At 41.2% G+C, this 14,624-nt stretch overlaps 1 protein-coding gene across 1 annotated transcript in view; it reads left to right on the forward strand.

The window, feature by feature from the left end:
* The first annotated feature begins 933 nt into the window (after window positions 1-933).
* jcada (junctional cadherin 5 associated a) overlaps window positions 934-14,624 on the forward strand; it is a 34,078-nt gene continuing 20,387 nt past the window's right edge. The window contains exons 1-2 of the mRNA XM_014157510.3: window positions 934-1,080; window positions 4,282-4,388. The gene's annotated coding sequence lies outside the window, so the exon portion shown is untranslated. The remainder of the gene's footprint in view (window positions 1,081-4,281; window positions 4,389-14,624) is intronic.

Here is a 14,624-nt window from a genome sequence, read left to right on the forward strand (position 1 = left end):
CACACTACGACTTTCCGTTAATGTTGTTCTTACATATAATGGCCTGCAGGAGATGACTATGGGCCATTGGGCACAGACTGAAACAATGACTAGCTTTAGAGGAAGCAGATAAGCATCAAGTAGGTAATTTGAAGTTAAGTCAGACTCTCTGGTTCTTTCCCAAATGGCACCCTACTCCCTATAGTACACTACTTTTGACCAGGGCCCATAAAGTGGCATTTTGTATACAACCTCTGTAAACATGAGCATATTGTTGGGTCAATCACAAAGGGAGGATATTACAGCAGGTAGAGGGGCCATTACAAATAAATGAGGGAATAGACCGATATCGAAATGTTAGAATGGGTGAATCACATGATTTCCGTTGTGGGAATACACAGGTTGAGGCAGCCAGAAAATACCAGTTTCCCCCCTCAGTTTTCGGGGATTCAGTTATATGCAACATCTGTGTCAATATTATGGAGGTCATTTGGTTTCTCTGTTCTTTTAAGTGGTGCAAAAAAAGAGAACAACTCTCTCCACCTGTGAACATTCAGCAAGGAAAACATTCTCTTATGTGTGTTTAGTGTGTATCGATGCGGGGTTGCGGGTGTAGTCCTACTGTATTTTGTCAGAAATGTGCGTGCGTGCGTGTGTGTGATAATTGAAATGTTTCATTAGCCTACTTTTTGTTACCTAACTCCATGCCATATGGATTTAGATATTGACTTCCCTGGTTAAATAAGGGCTAAAATAAAAATTATACTGTTTAGGCTACTATCATGATCTCACTTTGTAGCAAACTAATTGAAAAAAAGAAAATATGAGGGGCACAGTAGGTCTATAAATTCAGGGCCATCCATTCAATACAAAATCATCCAGCAGCGCCAATGCTGAAAAAAAAGCATACTGTATTCCTTCTGTCACTAATCAGGGCGCGCTGAGGAGATCTGCTGCTCCTGCGTCCCTCCAGTTGCCGCCCCGAATAGGCATGCTAAGCAAATGCCCAGCACAGTACAGCACAGAGCTCTCTCGGCCGCAGATACTGAACGCAGGGATCTATAGCCTACCAGACGATAACGCGACCGACGCATCTCCCAGGTAACAAAAAAAAAGTGTCTATCCAGTGCGTAATTTCAGGGTGATGATAGCGGTAGCCTATGTGTGAAATGTAGACTAATGCAAGAAAACGACGGATCTAATAGGATATCGAGTGAAGGCTGTGTCCGCTGGAGGCATATTCGGCAGAGGGAGAGCTTGAAGAATGCTGCTGCTATGAAGTAAACAGAGCAGAGGCAGAGAGAGCGAGGCGCATCTGCAAACGGTGCCTCAACTTAAAGCCTGGCTTGGGTGATGTTCATATCTGCTGCAATTGCTAGCATTTCTCATAATAGATAGCTCACCGTATGTGGTTAAAATGGGATGTCAAGAATATAAGATACGGTAATGTTAGGGGAATGGACGAACGGAATGACCGTTGTTTACATATTTATTTACTTCGATATAGAGCGCTAGCTGGACTTGCTGAAGGTTACCTGCAACTACACTTCAGACCTAGCTAGCTAGCAAGCTAGTTGTTATTCAACATTTTGCTAACATTTCTCGGGTTTACAATGTAGCCAGCCCAGCTGTCAATAGCTTGCCGAAGGTTAGACAAACATAGTGGCAATCAGTATCCAAATTGCATAACACAGTTATCAAGCAAATGTTCAATTTGGTATCGGCACAGATTAGAACTACAGTTTTGAACGCCTTCAGTCTTGCTACATAGGGCAGTTTTTATATTTTAAATATTTGTAACCAGCAACAACACATCGCAGTGAGAATATCAATGGCCCAGTAATGGCATGGTTGGGTCTGTCAAGTTTCTGCGGCTGGCTTTGATGTGTGTCACACTGTAGCACCTGCAGCATCTTGTCAATCACATGCCTGAGGTCAAATCATCAATCATCTTACGTTTGCCCCATTTGGTCGAACTTGGATAACTTTTGAAGTACTTCTATTATAATGTTATTCTGGTGAATTAATACAACCATTTAATTTTTTTTCAAACGTTATTATTAGACTAGTTAGAGACGTTAGCCTACTCAGAAGTGTAGGTTACCAGTTTTTTGTGTGTGTGTGTGTGTGTGTGTGTGTGTGAGAAATGTGACTGATTGTGTTGACACAGGAGGCAGGCAATCTGAGCGTACTGAAATGTGAAATCGGAGGGAAGTTGTTTCAACTAATTATTATTAAGTAACTGGTTTCACATTCTTTTTTTTTTTTTTTTTTTACTCAACTTTTCGTTTTGTGTTTTACCCGGGGGAAAAAAACGGCCCAAATTTAGCTCAAACTTAAGAAAATTCAGTCAAAATTATGTTTGCTGAAATGGTCGCATATGTTCATTCAACTAGAAATGATTATTTGGGCATCTTATCACACACACACTGCTTTTAACATACAATGTTTTCAACATACATATTTGGCACACATTGACATACATAATTACATTGTGCATGTTCATTTATACAGTAATTCATATACTGTACATGTCTTCACCTGGGATTTAAACTCACCTAAGCGGCCCCCCAACCAAGCAGGCCCCAAAAAATGGTGGCCCCCCTCTTGACGGCAGAGAGAAAAATGTACGTTTTAAAAATACACATTTTACCATGGGGCATAGAGAACATTATGCATTTTTAAAGGACATTTTCTGCAGTTCTACACAGAACATTTAGCAATTTTATAACACATTTCATGAAATTATACTAATTTTGCCATGGGTCAGAGAGACATTATTGCACTTTTAAAGCTAATTTCCTGCAATTCTACTACACATTTTGCCATGGGGCATAGAACATTTTGCAATTTTATAGCAAATTTCATTAGATTCTACAAATTTTGCAATGGGACCAAGAGAAATTATTGTAGGTTTAAAGCTAATTTCCTGCAATTCTACCCATTTTGCAATGAGGTTGAGAGAATTTTTTGGGCAGTTTCCTGCAGTTATACACATTTCGCCAGGGTGTAAGGGCCCTGCGTGCCCAGTCAGTATTCGGCCATGATTACTACAAGTTCAGTGGCTGACAAAACAGGAGAACCTGTTTCGAACTTGCACCTTGTCTATTCTACTATTCTAATTCTCAAAAGTAAGTTGAGACCCCGATTGAGTTCCTTATGTCGCTTATGCCAGGAGCCGACCCTGGTTCATGGCATTCCAATCTTCCTGCTATGCTACCATGTCTGTGTCAATGACTGATTTCACCTGTCTTGCTACACTTTGCACTCAGCTCTGTTAAAAGCACACTCAATTTATTATATTTATCATAGTGATTAGGGAGTAACATTAAAACATGCCCCACCAACATTAGACAACTATAGAGAAAAATCAAAAATTGCTGAAATAACTAAATTAAACCAATGATTAGAGAATAGTCAGATTAACTAATAATTGGCAAAGACATGGTGGTTTAGCAGGAAGCTCGGAATGCCATGAACCAAGAGGTTGTTAGTTCAAATCCCAGGTGAGGACATGTTGAAATATAATTTCTGTATAAATGAACATGCACAATGTCAACGTGTGTCAAATATTTAAGTTGAAAACGTTGAATGTTAAAAGCACTATGTGTGTGTAAATAGTTCCACATACTTTTTTTTAGGTAATTATAATTTAAAATGTGAATGAACATATGAGACATATATGACAAGCTGAGCAAACACATAATTTTAAGTTGACATCATTTTTGCCAACCTTTTTTCAAGTTGAAGCTAAGTTAGGGCCAACATTTATTTGACGGTTCAGGTAACACATGGACCAAAAAGTTGAGTAAACTAAAAAGGAAAAAAACGCTGTGGAACCATATACTTAATAATAATGAGTTGAAACAGTTATTATTATTTATTTTTTTACAGTGTATGGCTATGGTGATAAGGCACGAGGAAGAGGTCAACAACTGGTGTGATGGATGGTCAAGGTCAACTAACTAGGCTAGTATAGGCTTCTCCATTTATTACATTCATTGCAGTCGGACACTGCTTGTTAGCTAATCCGCATGTAGGAACACCAAAAGGTCCGCTTGTATTTGTCATCCTCTTGTTAATAAACAACAACATAGCAATATGGTGATAGGCAATGCATCTTGAGAGGGTCATGATGAGTATTGCACAAAGAATTCAACATGCTATGTCTAGTTTCACTTTATTCTGACATTTCAGTTACACTAGCCCATGGCTCATTCTGTTAATTGATGCTGTATGAAAACTTAACCCCCCCCCCCCCCCACTTATTCCCACTTACTGGGTCTGTTTTGTGTCACCTAGGAGGAGAACTCAACATAACCTTTAGGGAGAGGAGTGGCGTCGAAAGGAAGGAAAAGAGGAAGAGAGTTTTGCCAGGCGTCACTTATCTTGGATTACGTGGAGAGAAGGTATCCTTCCTGGAAAACACTAATAATGACGGCTAACAGTAACACATGCCTCTGTAAATAGTTTAGCAATCTGATAGTGTATTAATAATCAGAATCTCTCACTGAGTGCTAGCTAGTCCTTTCAATATGGTTTTAGACTGGAGTTACCAGACAGAAAATCTAAGTTAAAACAGTGTAGGCCTATAAGTCTACACTGTGTCATAAATAATACTAAACCCAGACATAGACCTACACTCTATGAAATGAAAGACATTCAGCTGGATGGTATTAACATATTAGACTGGTTTGCTTCTGAAGTCAGAGGGGTGTTGAAAGCCAGCTGTCTTTTTCTTGACCTTTCACTCAGGGTCCTCTAGAGGGCAGATGTCTAGACTAGAGACCAGAGACCTGTGGTTCAGTTGGCCAGTTCAACTGGAAGTTCAGGAATCCAAACAAAGGTCATTATGATGCAGGCATTACTGTGTTTTGCAGTGCTCTCACGCAACATTGCATTTTTACGAGTTTCATCCCAAATGGCGCCCTATTCCCTATATAGTGCACTACTTTTGACCAGAGTCCTATGGGAATAGGGTGCTGTTTAGGATGCAAGCCTATATGTTGCTATAAGATGACGATAGTCAGTTTTTGTAGGCCTATGTTTTAGGTTGATTAGTGTAGTTATCAGAACTCAGCCAGCCAGCATAAGTCCTCTGTCTGAACTCACTCTTATTGGATTCATTTAAGCCTAGGGGTACGTCCCAAATGGCACCCAATTACCTACACAGTGCATTACTTTTGACCAGAGACCTATGTGCCCTGATCAAAAGTAGTGCACTAAAAAGGGAATAGGGTGCCATTTGGGACTTGTTGTAGGTGTGGCCTTGCAGGGATAAAAAGCTGCATGAGAACAGTAGTCTAGTCCTGTGGATTTCTATGATACAATATTAGTTTGTTCAGTATTTAGCTGTTTATTCATTTAGAAGAACCAATAGGCTGCAAAGCTTTAGAGTCCCTGGTTTTACAACATTTAGATGAAGCAGTAGACTACAAAGGACTTTGCATTGTCTAGGCAGAGGACAGATCCCCAACCGACGGGCACTGTGTGAGAGGTTATGTTAGCTGCGACAGCCTCTGTAACATTTGTTGTAATGTTATTTCAAGGTTATGACTCTGGCATTCTTAGATTGACACATTGTTTTGGTCCACTACTGTAGTTTCCAAAGGAGAACTGACACTGGACATGTAAATAGAGAGGTTGAAACTCCTTGACAAGTTTCAGCTCTGGGGTTTGATTTTACAGTGTGTGTGTGTGTGTGGGTGGGGGGGTGTGTCAAAGAGAGAGAAAGAGTGTGTGTGCACCCGTGCGTGAGAGAGTGTTTGTGTGCGTGTTTTGACACATACCCTCCTTTGGCTGGGTTGGTGTAAGAATGTAAAGCCAGTTGGATGCCCCTGGCGGGTGGGTGTAAAGAGGGAAGTGGCTCGTTAATTCCGGCAGTACTACAGGAGAGGAAAGGAAAGGGCTGGTCAACACAGCCACAGTGCTCTAGAGGCGTTGCATGGATGTATCCTGGCTAAGTGACTCATACTGTACCAATTCAGCTTCCATCACTTAGCTCAAAGAGACAAACAGCCGTAAGTCAGTTAGCCAGAGAGACTTCCTGGTACTAGACGATAAAACAGACCTATTCTTTACAGACATTGAATAATGTTAGGCATGCATGCACCATATCTTATTCCTTTAGGTCGGCTGACCTGTACTGTTTTTTTTAAGGACGTTATCGACTAGTTCATAAAATAGCAGCTGATAAAGATTTTGCCTTATCAGAGAGTAAGATATCAGTCTCTAATTTGGAGTTCTGGACTTTTTGTCCCAGATCTTTTGATTCTTTCACATTTCTTCCCCCTCCATCGAAGTGTTCAGCTGCCTGCCAAGTCTGTCCATACCTGATTAGCATCGTGCTAGTGTACTGCGGTGTGTTAATCCTTTGATCACAGTGGTTCGGTCTGATAAACCATGCCTCGGTCATCTCAAGGTAGCCCCAAGAACCTTGATGAGAACTAATGACCATGAGAAGACAAGCTGAACAGTGGACAAGGTTAAAAAAACACATAGAAATATAATTTCTAGAAGGAACGTTGGAACATCTCCATTCAAGTGAACGTTCTATAATTCTATTTTTATGGTAAAAAACCAAAACAACATATCCTTGGACATAGTGCTGGAGAGTTAGTCTTACTCGATGATATGCCTTTTATGAACTGCAGAGAACTGTACTGTATTCACGGGCATTAACTTGCTAATGTTTCAGACGGGCTTACCAAGACATTCCAAGGCGTCTTTTATACTGTAAATGTTGTCACATGCTTGCATTGGCAATTCCTTTTGGAACATGGAGCTTCTGCCAATGCTTTTACATGTTTCGTTTTAAAACTGGAGCAGGGTGTGGACTGGATTCCATTGAAAACATGTTATATGACGTCAATGAATTTTTTTTATATATGTTTCAGAAGAATTAGGCTAAGCCTTTTGAAATAATGGGAAATAAGCCTATTGCATGTGCGACACTAATATCCAACAAAACTTTTAATTTATACCTAGTTTTTTAACACGCTGCAATACTCTTTTAATGTTCCTCCTCATCATCTGAAGTCACAACTTTGCATTGATGAATCCGCACAGCATTAAAAACACTTGACACTGTTTGATTAGATCACTGTAGTGTGTCTAAAGTGAATTAAGTCTGTGGTCTGTAATATGTTACTGACTCCATTGTAGGAGAACGTAATATCCCAACCGAACGGAGGTCCTTTGATACTGAAGCCAGATGACTCCCTCAGTAACTCCCACTCTGTCAAGTTTTGGAGGGAAACAATGTGTGTATCCCAAATGGCACTATGAGCCCCGGTCAGTAGAGTGCCATTTGGGACATAGAATATGTGGAGCGAACAGCCTACATACATTTGTCCATAAGCAATCTGCTATTCACAAAAGGAAAACAACCGTTGCTATGGGAGCAGTTGAGCAAAATATGTTTGGGGGTGTTTAAGTAATTCCTTATGAGCTAATTCACTCAATGTGAATGAGATTGTTGTTGAGGTCTAGTGCTGTACCCTACCCTACTGATGAGAGGGTGTGGATAGATAGATAGAGATAAATAGATAACATGTTGTTGACAGTGTGGCAGCATGGGTTTGTTAGCAATGTGGTTAGGGAATGTTGCTCAATTCTTAGATCAATCATTGTCATGTCTTTGATAAATACATTCAACTTCTGTCACTTAAACTACTGTAAACAAGGTGTTTTGAAGTGATCTGGCCAGATGGACCTGAGTCTGAAAAACTACTGAAACACAATTAGTTGACATGTTGCAGTCAGGGCCCCTCACTCTCAGTGGGGTTGGACAGAACAGTAGAGTGAGAGTCAAAAGTTTGGGCACACCTACTCATTCAAGGGTTTTTATTTATTTATTTTTTTACTATTTTCTACGTTGTAGAATAATAGTGAAGACATCAAAACTATGAAATAACACATGGAATCATGTAGTAACCAAAAAAGTGATAAACAAATCAAAATAAATGTGAGATTCTTCAAAGTAGCCACCCTTTTCCTTGATGATAGCTTTACACACTCTTGGCAATCTCTCAACCAGCTTTACCTGGAATGCTTTTCCAACAGTCTTGAAGGAGTTCCCACATATGCTGAGCACTTGTTGGCTGCTTTTCCTTCACTCTGTGGTCCAACTCATCCCAAACCATCTCAATTGGGTTGAGGTCGGTTGATTGTGGAGGCCAGGTTATCTGATGCAGCACTCCATCACTGTCCTTGATCAAATAGCCCTTACACAGCCTGAAGGTCTGTTGGGTCATTGTTCTGTTTAAAAATGGGATGGGATGGCATATCGCTGCAAAATGCTGTGATAGCCATGCTGGTTAAGTGTGCCTTGAATTCTAAATAAATCACAGACGGTGTCACCAGCAAAGCACCCTGACATCATCACACCTCTTCCTCCATGCTTCACGGTGGGAACCACACATGCGGAGATCCTTCTTTCACCTACTCTGCATCTCGCAAAGACTTGGCGGTTGGAACCAAACATCTCAAATTTGGACTCATCAGACCAAAGGACAGATTTCCACAGGTCTAATGTCCATTGCTCGTGTTTCTTGGCACAAGCAAGTCTCTTCTTATTATTGGTGTCGTTTAGTTGTGGTTTCTTTGAGGCAATTCAACCATGAAGGTCTGATTCACACAGTCTCCTCTGAAAAGTTGATGTAGATGTGTCTGTAATTTCTGAGGCTGGTAACTCTAATGAACTTCTCCTCTGCAGCAGAGGTAACTCTGGGTCTTCCTTTCCTGTGGCGGTCCTCATGAAAGCCAGTTTAATCATAGCGCTTGATGGTTTTTGCGACTGTACTTGAAGAAAATTTCAAAGTTCTTGAATTTTTCCGGATTGACTGGCCTTCATGTCTTAATGTAATGATGGACTGTCGTTTTGCTTTGCTTATTTGAGCTGTTCTTGCCATAATATGGACTTGGTCTTGTACCAAATAGGGCTGTCTTCTGTATACCACCCCTACCTTGTTACAACACAACTGATTGGCTCAAAATTTTAATAAGAAGGAAAGAAATTCCACAAATTAACTTTTATTAACAAGGCACACCTGTTAATTGAAATGTATTCCAGGTGACTACCTCATGAAGCTGGTTGAGAGAATGCCAAGAGTGTGCAAAGCTGTCATCAAGGCAAAGGGTGGCTACTTTAAAGAATCTTAAATATAAAATATAACACTTTGTTGGTTACTACATGATTCCATATGTGTTATTTCATAGTGTTGATGTCTTCACTATTATTCTACAATGTAGAAAATAGTACAAATAAAGAAAAACCCTTGAATGAGTTTGTGTGTCAACTTTTGACTAGTACTGTACATACAAAGAAACTGTCAGAGAGAGTCAGACAAAGAGAGGGGTGGGCTGGGGCTGTGAGTTATAGCGGATCTGGGGTGGCAGTGTGGCGTTGAAATATGACCATGTGTGACTTGGCCATGTGTGACCTATGGGCCCTGGTCAAAAGTAGTGCACTTTAGGGAAAAGGCTGCCATTTGGGACATATCCCGTTTTCAGCCTTCGCCAGAGCGTCTCAGAGATACTCAGTGTCATGTTGAGAGAGCTGATTGGAAACACCGACACACATCCTCAGGAAGCGCCAATTCCAAGCGGGGTACACTGGACGATGATGTCACAGAGCCATACAATAAAAATGATTTTGGCAGAATGTAGTTGACCCCTCCCCTCCTCTGGTCTGTCTGGCCAATGAGGTTTGCAACAATACAGAGGTGTGGCTCCTCTGAAGGAATATTTGAGGCAGGGATTGGATGGGATGTTATCCTTTGGGTCTCTGGCAGACCTGGGTTCAAATACTATTACATTTCACTTTACACTGCATGCAGTACCAGGTGGATGGTGTTTGCACTTTTGAAACTATTCTATTGGTTCCATTGCAACAGGCAAGTTCAATCAAGCCCAGCATAAGTATTTGAAATTATTTCAAGTAGTGTTTGAAACCAGGTTTGGTCTCCAGACACAAGTTTGGGGGTTATTCCTAGATTCCTTTTTGTTTTCTAGCCATGTGCTGCAGCCATGTGCTGCAGTTTTCTAGTATTGTTTTACGGCTGGATCATGCAGTGGAGGCCGTTGGGAGGAGCTATAGGAGGACAGGCTCATTGTAATGGCTGGAATAGAATCAATGGAATGGAGTCCAATGTGTTTTTCATATGTTTGATCTGTTTGATACTGTTCCATTAATTCCATTCCAGCCATTACAATGAGCCTGTCCTCTTATAGATCCTCCCACCAGCCTCCACTGGGATCATGGCACGCTCACTGTGCATAATGTGCATTGTGTCTGTCAGTCTCCTGAATACCTTTTTGACATTGATTGCTACTTTCACCACCGCTAAGGAAAAGTGTTCATAAGATGCGGAAATAGGCTTAGGTTTATAGGTAGACAGACATAAAACTGTAAGAAACATTCATAGTTTATCACTATATAATGTAGGAATAAGTAACCAGCACCAATTTGTCCTTCATTCCTTGTCAGGGTTCAGTTCTAGAAACTATTGCAACGCCCAGAGCTATGATGATGAATGTCAGATGTTGTCATCGCCACAAAATTGTTTGAATGTGAGCGTATGTCTGTCTGCTAGCCGGCCTGTAGATATTTTGACTGCGAAACACTTTGGCAACGCCCGTTACACATTCTTTATAAAAATTGCACTAACCTTTCTGCATAGTATTGTCCAAGCTCGTTAGGCAAACTGTTGGATAACATGGATCTAGACTTGACTGTTGTTGCCTGTTAGCTTTTTCTTTCTTAAAGTAGCTATAGACAACTTCAATTTCCTGATTAGGGTTCTTCATCTGAGTCGTCCATGCCCTAATCTCGTCTCTGTCCCATGCTTCTCTCTCTCTCTCTCGAATTCAAAGGGCTTTATTGGCATGGGAAACATATTGTCAAAGCAAGTGAAATGAACAGTAAACATTATACTCACAAAAGTTCCAAAGGAAAAGAGACATTTCAAATATCATATTATGGCTATATACAGTGTTGTAACAATGTGCAAATAGTTAAAGTACAAAAGGGAAAATAAATAAACATAAATATGGGTTGTATTTACAATGGTGTTTGTTCTTCACTGGTTGACCTTTTCTTGTGGCAACAGTTCACAAATCTTTCTGCTGTGATGACACACTGTGGTATTTCACCCAATCGATGGGAGTTTAAATTTGGATTTGTTATTTAAATTCTTTGTGTGTCTGTGTAATCTGAAGGAAATATGTGTCTCTAATATGGTCATACATTTGGCAGGAGGTTAGGAAGTCCAACTCAGTTTCCACCTCATTTTGTGGGCAGTGCGTACATAGCCTGTCTTCTCTTGAAAGCCAGGTCTGCCTATGGCGGCCTCTCTCAATAGCAAGGCTATGCTCAATGAGTCTGTACATAGTCAAAGCCTTCCTTAATTTTGGGTCAGTCACAGTGGTCAGGTATTCCGCCACTGTGTACTCTCTGTTTAGGGTCTCTCTCTCTCCCTCCCTCCCTCCCTCCCCCTCCTACTGGGGCCATGAAGAAGATTATGACACCAAACTGTCTTCCTCTTCCAACCTTTTGGTATACATCCAAAATGGCACCCTATTCCCTATATAGTGGACTACTTTTGACCAGGGCCCATAAGGCTCTCATCAAAAGTAGTGCACTATGTAGGGAATAGGGTGCCATTTGGGAGGCAGCCTTGGTGTTGTAGCCACTAGCTACCAGTTAGGACAGATGCCTTCTTCTTCCTGATGATCAACAAATTCCTTTATTTATGTACTGTACAGTGCATTCCAAAAGTATTCAGACCCCTTCCCTTTTTCCACATTTTGTTACGTTACAGCCTTATTCTAAAATGTATACAATAATTTTTTTATTTCATCAATCTACACAAAATACCATATAATAACAAGGCAGGTTTTTATACATTTTTGCAAATTTATTACAAATAAAAAACAGAAATACTAATTTACGTAAGTATTCCGACCCTTTGCTATGAGACACGAAATTGAGCTCAGCTGCGTTTTGTTTCCATTGATCATCCTTGAGATGTTTCTACAACTGTCACACCCTGATCTGTTTCACCTGTCTTTGTGATTGTCTCCACCCCCCTTCAGGTGTTGCCTGTCTTCCCCATTATCCCCAGTGTATTTATACCTGTGCTCTCTGTTTGTCTGTTGCCTGTTCATTTTGTTTCGTCAAGCCTACCAGCGGTTTTCCCATGCTCCTGTCTTTCTCTAGTTCCTTTTTTCCCGGTTTTGACCATTCTGCCTACCCTGAGCCTGCCTGCCGTTCTGTACCTTTCGGGCTCTGCTTTGGATTACTGACCTCTGCCTGCCCTTGACCTGTTGTTTGCCTGCCTCCTGTTTTTGAATTAAACTTTTGTTACTTCGAAACTGTCTGCATCTTGGTCTTCTACTGAGCCTTGACAACAACTTGATTGGAGTCCACCTGTCGTAAATTCAATTGATTGGACATGATTTGGAAAGGCACACACCTGTCTATATAAGGTCCCGCAGTTGACAGTGCATGTCAGAACAAAAACCATGCCATGAGGTCAAAGGAATTGTCCATAGAGCTCCGAGACAGGATTATGTCAAGGCACAGATCTGGGTTAGGGTCCCAAAAAATGTCTGCATCCTTGAAGGTCTCCAAGAACACAGTGGCCTCCATCAGTCAGGGAAGTGACCAACGAACCCGATGGTCACTCTGACAGGGCTCCATAATTCCTCTGTGGAGATGGGAGAACCTTCCAGAAGGACAACCGTCTCTGCAGCACTCCACCAATAAGGCCTTTATGGTAGAGTGGCCAGAAGGAAGCCACTCCTCAGTAAAAGGCACATGACAGCCTGCTTGGAGTTTGCCAAAAGGAACCTAAAGACTCAGACGATGAGAAACAAGATTCTCTGGTCTGTTGAAACCAAGATTGAACTCTTTGGCCTGAATGACAAGCATCACATCTGGAGGAAACCTGGCACCATCCCTATGGTGAAGCATGGTGGCAGCAGCAGTAAACATTATACTCACAAATGTTCCAAAGGAAAAGAGACATTTCAAATGTCATATTGTGGCTATATACAGTGTTGCAACGTTGTGCAAATAGTTAAAGTACAACAGGGAAAATAAAAAATAACATAAATATGGGTTGTATTTACAATGGTGTCTATTCTTCACTGGTTGTCATTTTCTTGTGGCAACAGTTCTCAAATCTTTCTGCTGTGATGACACACTGTGGTATTTCACCCAATAGATGGAAGTTTGCCAAAAGGAACCTAAAGACTCTCAGACCATGAGAAACAAGATTCTCTGGTCTGATGAAACCGAGATTGAACTCTTTGGCCTGAATGCCAAGCATCACGTCTGGAGAAAACCTGGCACCATCCCTACGGTGAAGCATGGTGGTGGCAGCATCATGCTTAAGGGATGTTTTTCAGTGGCAGGGAGACTAGTCAGGATCGAGGGAAAGATGAACGGAGCAATGTACAGAGAGATCCTTGAGGAAAACCTGCTCCAGAGCACTCAGGACCTCAGACTGGAGCGAAGGTTCAACTTCCAACAGGACAACGACCCTTAGTACACAGCCAAGACAACGCAGTAGTGGCTTCGGGACAAGTCTCTGAATGTCCTTGAGTGGCCCAGCCAGAGCCCGGACTTGAACCTGATCAAACATCTTTGGAGAGACCTGAAAATAGCTGTGCAGCGATGCTCCTCGTCCAACCTGATAGAGCTTAAGAGGATCTACAAAGAAAAATGGGAGAAACTCTCCAAATACAGGTGTGCCAAGCTTGTAGCATCATACCCAAGAATACTCAAGGCTGTAATCGCTGTCCGAGATACTTCAACAAAGTACTGAGTAAAGGGTCTGAATACTTATTTAACAGTGATATTTGCGGGGGGGGGGCTTATACATTTGCAAACATTTCTAAAAACAAGTTTTTGCTTTGTCATTATGGGGTATTGTGTGTTGATTGATGAGGGGGAAAACTATTTAATCCATTTTAGAATAAGCCTGCAATGTAACAAAATGTTGAAAAAGTCAAGGGTTCTGAATACTTTCCAAATGCACTGTGTTTCATTACAAACCAGTCAAACCAGAAAACCACGCTGATTTATTATTTGGACACTATCTAGTATTTGTAAGTCATCTAATTTAGCCTACCAAGTGGTTGTGATTGAAGAAATGTCAATGAGTGTTGGGCAGTGTTCATTGTTTTTAGGCTACATAGTGTGAGAGAGAGTACAGTGCTGTGAAATGCCAGATCTGGTCTGCATATGGTTTAGCTTATTTTTAGCTTAGCTAGGCCTACATGATATCCATAAAGAAGATCATTCATTTCATTTTGACAGAGTCAAATCATTAAAAAGTACCAGATCTGCACTTTTCAAGAATCCGCAGCAGCAGCAACAACAGTAGAAGTGTTCCTTGCCAGGATCATTAAAGATCTAAGTCAGTAGCTAGCACAACGCACGTATTGTTAACAAAACTCAATGTTGTTGTTGTTGTGGTGTTAGGAAAAGAGGGAATGAAAGTGGGCCGTTGTTGCTGTCCGGGGCTGCTGCTGTTGCCTGAATCAGGAGTTTTATTTGATATCAAATGGTAATTCCATTGCGTAAGAGAATTAGTGATATTTAAACTGAGCTCGCCATGGGACGCTAGGGCAGGGGG

This window comes from Salmo salar, chromosome 19 (assembly GCF_965601325.2).
Source record: "Salmo salar chromosome 19, fSalSal1, whole genome shotgun sequence".
Classification (NCBI taxonomy): domain Eukaryota; kingdom Metazoa; phylum Chordata; class Actinopteri; order Salmoniformes; family Salmonidae; genus Salmo; species Salmo salar.